The following is a 6,000-nucleotide window of genomic DNA, read 5'->3' as shown; positions in this document are numbered from 1 at the left end:
GTAGTTTCTCTACTAGGAATCTGTATTCAGATCTCCCACACAATCGCTGTGTGTAATGACAAAGGAATCAGGGTCTCTGTAGCCAGATGACTGTCACATTTATGTGTTTTTGTTCTTGTTTTCATGTCTTTTATTTTCAAGTTTAGTTCCTGTTCCTGTCATGTCATGTGATTTCCTGTTCCCTCATGTGATCTTGTCATGTGTTTCCCCTGTTCATGTGTCTTGTTTTCATTGGTTCATTGTTTGATTACTTTGTTATTAGTCTCGTCTTTTCATTGGTTTTAGTTCATTTAGTCTTGTTATCTTGTTTATAGTTTAGTCTTGTGATTGGTTGTCTTGTTTACCTGTTACCCATATCCTTGTATTGAAGCCCTCATGTTTGCCATTGTCTAGTGTCAGGTATTGTGTATGTAACTTTGTATCTTGAAATCAAGTCAAGTTTTAGTCAGATTATGTCTAGTCGTTCATGTTAGTAGTCAGGGTTTTTTTTGGATCTCCCATTTGGAAATAAACTTGGGTTCATCACTTCACCATCGTCTCCTCGTCTGCCTGTTTCCAGGATTGTTACAGTGACCCACACAGAAAACATTGGGTGTGTAGTTTTTCTACCAGGAATCTGTATTCCAGATCTCCCACACAATTGCTGTGTGTAATGACAAAGGAATCAAGGTCTCTCTGTAGCCAGATGACCCACACAGAAAACATTGTGTGTATTTTAATCTACCAGGTATGCAATTTGAATTTCTTATGTTTGGTAAATGTTTGAATGGAATGCAACTTTATATTATTATGCTTGGTTCACTGATAGCTTTAAGTTTGATTTATTATTTTAATTGGATTGTTTGAATGTATTAATATTACCTGGTAAAATAAATTGTTATGATTCATTCTGAAGGACTGTTTTCTAGTATATTTCTTAACTACAAATCTATGGTCAGAGTTGGCTTAACTAAGCTACTTCAGAAGTAACCCATTAGTTAAGTATGTACTAAACGGCGAACTGAGAATCTATGAGAACTTGGCCAAGTAGAATTAAACGGGAATACTAAGAGTAGGACCAAGAATCTGTAAAACGTCATGGTTACTTGTGTAACCTTCATTCCCTGATGGGGGTCACTCTTGGGAGCCCGAGACACCTCTGGTCTTTGATAAAAGGCCCATGAAAATTGGCGAGTGGTATTTGCATGCCACTGCCCCGGACATACGGGTATAAAAGGAGCTGGTGTGCAACCACTCATTCAGGTTTTATGCTGAGGAGCCGAGACAAGGTCTGGCCATTTCAGCGGGTAGTTCAGCATTGTGGCAGGAGGGACACAAACTCCTGTTCCCTCCATCAGGGAACGGAGGTTACACAAGTAACCATGACGTTCCCTATCTGTCACTCACTCGACGTTGTGTCGATGTAGTGACACTAGGGGTCCCTATACAAAATGCCGCAACTGGCTGAACTGTGTTACGTGAACTGGTGGTGTGTGATGGGCAGACAACTGTGTGCCTCGTAGCCAGCGCACCAGGCCGACACGTAACCTCCCCCAACATAGTTATGAGTGTTGAACGGCCCTTTGGGGACAAGTCGACTACCCAAAAGATAGAGACAGGCTAGCCCAGTCGTGGCCTCTTTTCCCCTTCTTTTTTTCCACTTCCCTAAAAAAAGGGGGAATATCCGACTGGGCCGACCTGGTCTAGTCGGGGGGTGTCCCTCCCAAGGGGAGGACACCGTGGAGACCACATCTTGCCCAGAGAGAGGGGGGATATTTAAGTGGAAAATACGTCACATGGTCTTGCCGAACTATGTCGGAAATATGTCATGTGAAGAAGTCTCATTGTAGGTCCTACCCAACGGGGGAGGAGTTACTATAAACATGGAGACTGAGGCAGAGGGGCCTCTGCCCAAGGAAGACGCAGTTTGCCAACAGGGAAACTAATTAGCGGAAGACATACATTGCATGGGGTTACTTACAGGGAACCGCCACATGCAGAGCACCTACCCCAGAACAGGGCTTTTAGCTAGCACGTGTACTGGGCCGGCAGCGAGTCTCTCCAAAAACTCGACTGCCACAGGGCTCGGAGGAAGTCAACCAGGAAACATAGTTTGTAAACACTACTGGGAGTTAATGGCACATGTCTTCAGCTCAGAGGAGGTGAAAGGCGCTATGTGCAAGCAATACACCCGGCCAGCTATCCCGGGCTTATCCGCTTGTATTGCGTGCCACTACCCAGGAGGAAACCGGTTCCAGCCGGAGGTTGTAGAACCTCGCAAAGGTGTTGGGTGTTGCCCAGCCCGCTGCTCTGCAAATGTCTGTTAGAGAGGCACCCCTGGCCAGGGCCCAGGAGGCCGCTACACCCCTGGTAGAATGGGCATGTAGCCCTACCGGGGGCGGCACGTCCTAGGCATGATATGCCATAGCTATGGCAACAATGAGCCAGTGGGTGATCCTCTGCTTGGAGACAGCGCTTCCTTTTCACTGCTCAGAGATCCTAAAGCTCTGCGTGCGATCCAAATAGATGCATAAAGCGTGCACCGGACACAGCAACGACAGGGCTGGGTCTGCCTCCTCCTGGGGCAGCGCTCACAGGTTCACCACCTGGTCCCTAAAAGGGTCGTGGGAACCTTGGACACATAGCCTGGTCAGGGTCTCAAGATCACGTGAAAGTAGCCCAGACTGAACTCCAGGCATGTTTCGCTGACAGAGAACGCTTGCAGTTCTCCTACCCTCTTGATGGAGGTGAGCGCAGTCAGGAGGCAGTCTTCAAGGAGAGTGCCTTAAGCTCAGCTGACTGCAAAGGCTCAAAGGGGGCTCTCTGTAGAACCTGAAGAACTACAGAGAGGTCCCTTTTGGGAACGAGGCGTGGTCTGGAGGGGTTCAGCCTCATGGCGCTTCTCAGGATCCTGATGATCAGGTCGTGCTTCCATAAGGACTTATCGTCCACTGTGTCATGGTGTGCTGCTATAGCAGCTACGTACACCTTCAAGGAGGAAGGGGACAGCCGCCCTTCCAACCTCTACTGCAGAAAGGAAAGCACCGATCTGACTGCACATCCCTGGAGGTCTTCCCGTTGGGAAGAACACCACTTAGCAAACAGATGCCACTTAAAGGCATACAGGCGCCTCATAGAGGGGGCCCTAGCCTGAGTGATCATGTCTACCACCGTGGGTGGTAGTCCGCTTATGTCTTTCACGTCCCGTCCAGGGGCCAGACATGGAGATTCCAGAGGTCTGGTTGTGGGTGCCAGATGGTGCCCCGTCCCTGAGAAAGAAGGTCCTTCCTCAGGGGAATTCACCAGGGGGGGCTGTCGCGAGGAGTATGAGGTCCAAGAACCACGTCTGGGTGGGCCAGTAGGGTGCTACCAGGACGACCTGCTCCTCGTCCTCCCTGTGCCAGCTGTGTGCCAGTGCGTCTATACCAAGAGGTGCCTCGGTCAGGGCGTACCAGAGCAGGCAGTTGGAGGATTCTTGGGAGGTGAACAGGTCTACCTGTGCCTGTCCGAATCGACTCCAGATCAGCTGGACCACCTGAGGGTGGAGTCTCCACTCTCCCCTGAGGGTAACCTGCCGTGACAGCGCGTCCACTGCAGTGTTGAGGTTGCCCGGGACCGTGGTCATGATGACGGCCGTGCACATCGGGTATGTGACCCAGGGAACAAGGAAACCACTCTTTTGCTGAACTGTTGGGTACCGCAGTCGCTTGGGCATGCGGCGAAATCAAATAAAAAGGCAACAAAAGATTCTTCTCCTGGCCCTCCACCGGGGGATGGAGTGGTCTTCTTACCAGCTCCAAGGCAGTGGGTTTTGTCGACCCTGGGTCGCCCATATCAGGGGCGCTTTGAAGCCTTTCGTGGGTTCTTGGTGGCCGGCCGTGAGACAGGTGGTATCTGCTTCCTGCAGTGTGCTCCACACCGGGGCCGGGCCGAAGGGGCGGGCTGCGGTGGAGCCGGTGCAGTCACCGCAGGGGGGTGTCCTTGGCGACGAGCAGGCGGGGTGCGGGATCTTGAGCCGCGCCGGGGCAGGATATGCTGGAGAGCCTCCGTCTGCTGCTTCACCGTCGAGAACTGCTGGGCAAAGTCCTCGACAGTGTCGCTGAATAGGCCAGCCTGGGAGATAGGAGCAGCAAGGAACCGTGTCATGTCGGCCTCATCCATCTCGACCAGGTTGAGCCAAAGGTGGCACCCCTGGACCAATTATGTGGACATCGCCCACCCGAGAGACTGCGCCGTGACCTTTGTCACCCGGAGAGCGAGGTCAGTCGCCGAGCGCGGTTCCTGCATCAGATCTGGGGTGGAACTACCCTCATGCAGTTCTTTTAGCGCCTTGGCTTGGTGGACCTGCAGGAGAGCCATGGCATGCAGGGCAGAGGCGGCTTGTCCAGCAGCACTGTAGGCTTTGGCCGTCAGGGACGACATGAACCTATAGACCTTGGACGGGAGCTTTGGGCGTCCGCGCCAGGTGGTGGCGCTCTGTGGGCATAGGTGCACCGCGAGCACCTTATCCACCAGGGGAATCGCCGTATAGCCCCTGGCCACCCCGCCATCAAGGGTAGTGAGAAATTGGGACCAGGCAGTAAAAGGTGCCTCCCACGATTTTGTCAGCTCCTCGTGCACTTCCGGGAAGAAAGGCACTGGAGCGTGGCATGGCAGCTTTGAGCGGCGCCGCGAGCCCAGGAATCAATCATCAAGCCGCGAGGGTTCGGGGGAGAGCGGAGGGTTCCACTCTAGCCCGACGCTCGCGGCTGTCCGGGAAAGCATGTCCGTCATTTCCGCATCAGCCTGTGACTGGGCAATCGTCCCCGAAGGGGGGAGCCCAGCTAAGGCTTCTGCGTCCGACTGGACAAGCCCGCTCTCCGATGCTGCGCTCGAGAGCTCATCAGCTTCGCGGGCTCCGAACAAGAGGTCGAACTCCCGTGAGACGAGCCAGCGGACTCATCCGGAAGCCCGATCGGGGCAGACGAGCGTGCTGGGGAATGGGAGGTCCGTGGGGGGATACCCAGCGGAGGTGGTCCCATTGGGGTCCCCAAATCGCCCCCAGTGCTATCCGCGCTGGCCTCATACCCGTAGGTAGAAGGACCAAGGCAGGGAGCCGCTGGGGTGGCTTGCTTTCATAAGAAAGCAAGCCGCGACCGCAACGTTGCCATGGTCATGTTCTCGCAGTGAGTACATGAACCATCCACGAACGCTGTCTCCGCGTGGGTCGTGCCCAGACACGAAAGACAGCGATCGTGATCGTCTGAAGTTGAGAGGTAACGACCGCAACCAGGAATAACACACAAACGGAAAGGCATCTTTAAAAAGATGCGTCTTTAAAAAGACGTTCCGTGTGTGCCGCTCTTTTAGACAAATATACTCTTATAGCAAAATATACTCTTTATTTATTCTCTATACTCTTTTTTTCTGCCAAAGCACCCAGGGGCATTCTCTGCAGTGCACCAGTGCAGAGGAGGGAGAAGCCGCTGAAATGCGCCATCAGATCCAGCAGAGGTGAATGAAGTCAGCTCAGTAAACATCGACCATTCGGCTCTGAATGAGTGGTTGCGACACAACGTCGAGTGAGTGACAGATAGGGAACAGAACTTAATTGACTGGGGTTAAACGGTGAGTTGAGAATCTATACTGAACTTGGCCAAATAAGACTAAACAGAAAGCCGAGAATCTATAAGGACTTAGTCTAAAACTTACTAATATCTGAAACTGTTGAATTTGTAGTTAAAGGACCTGCGTCCGGCCGGCACAGGACCAAAATAACATTGAAATAACAAATGCAGTCTAGAAGAGAGAATTACTAAAAAATAAGATACAAAACTTAAATTCAGAGCATAGATACATCAATGAGGTTTTTCATAATTGGAGTCAGATGAAATAAAGAAAATTAATTAATGATAAGATTAATAAAACATGGAACTCAAATCAAATAATCAAAGTATTTAATGCGCACGATAAGACCGAACACACAGGAGACCTTCAGCCACGCTATTGGATGCCGCCATTGGACCAATAGGTGGACTCTAC

The sequence above is a fragment of the Myxocyprinus asiaticus genome, chromosome 7 (genome assembly GCF_019703515.2).
Source record: "Myxocyprinus asiaticus isolate MX2 ecotype Aquarium Trade chromosome 7, UBuf_Myxa_2, whole genome shotgun sequence".
NCBI lineage: Eukaryota > Metazoa > Chordata > Actinopteri > Cypriniformes > Catostomidae > Myxocyprinus > Myxocyprinus asiaticus.
This window is presented reverse-complemented; position numbering follows the sequence as displayed.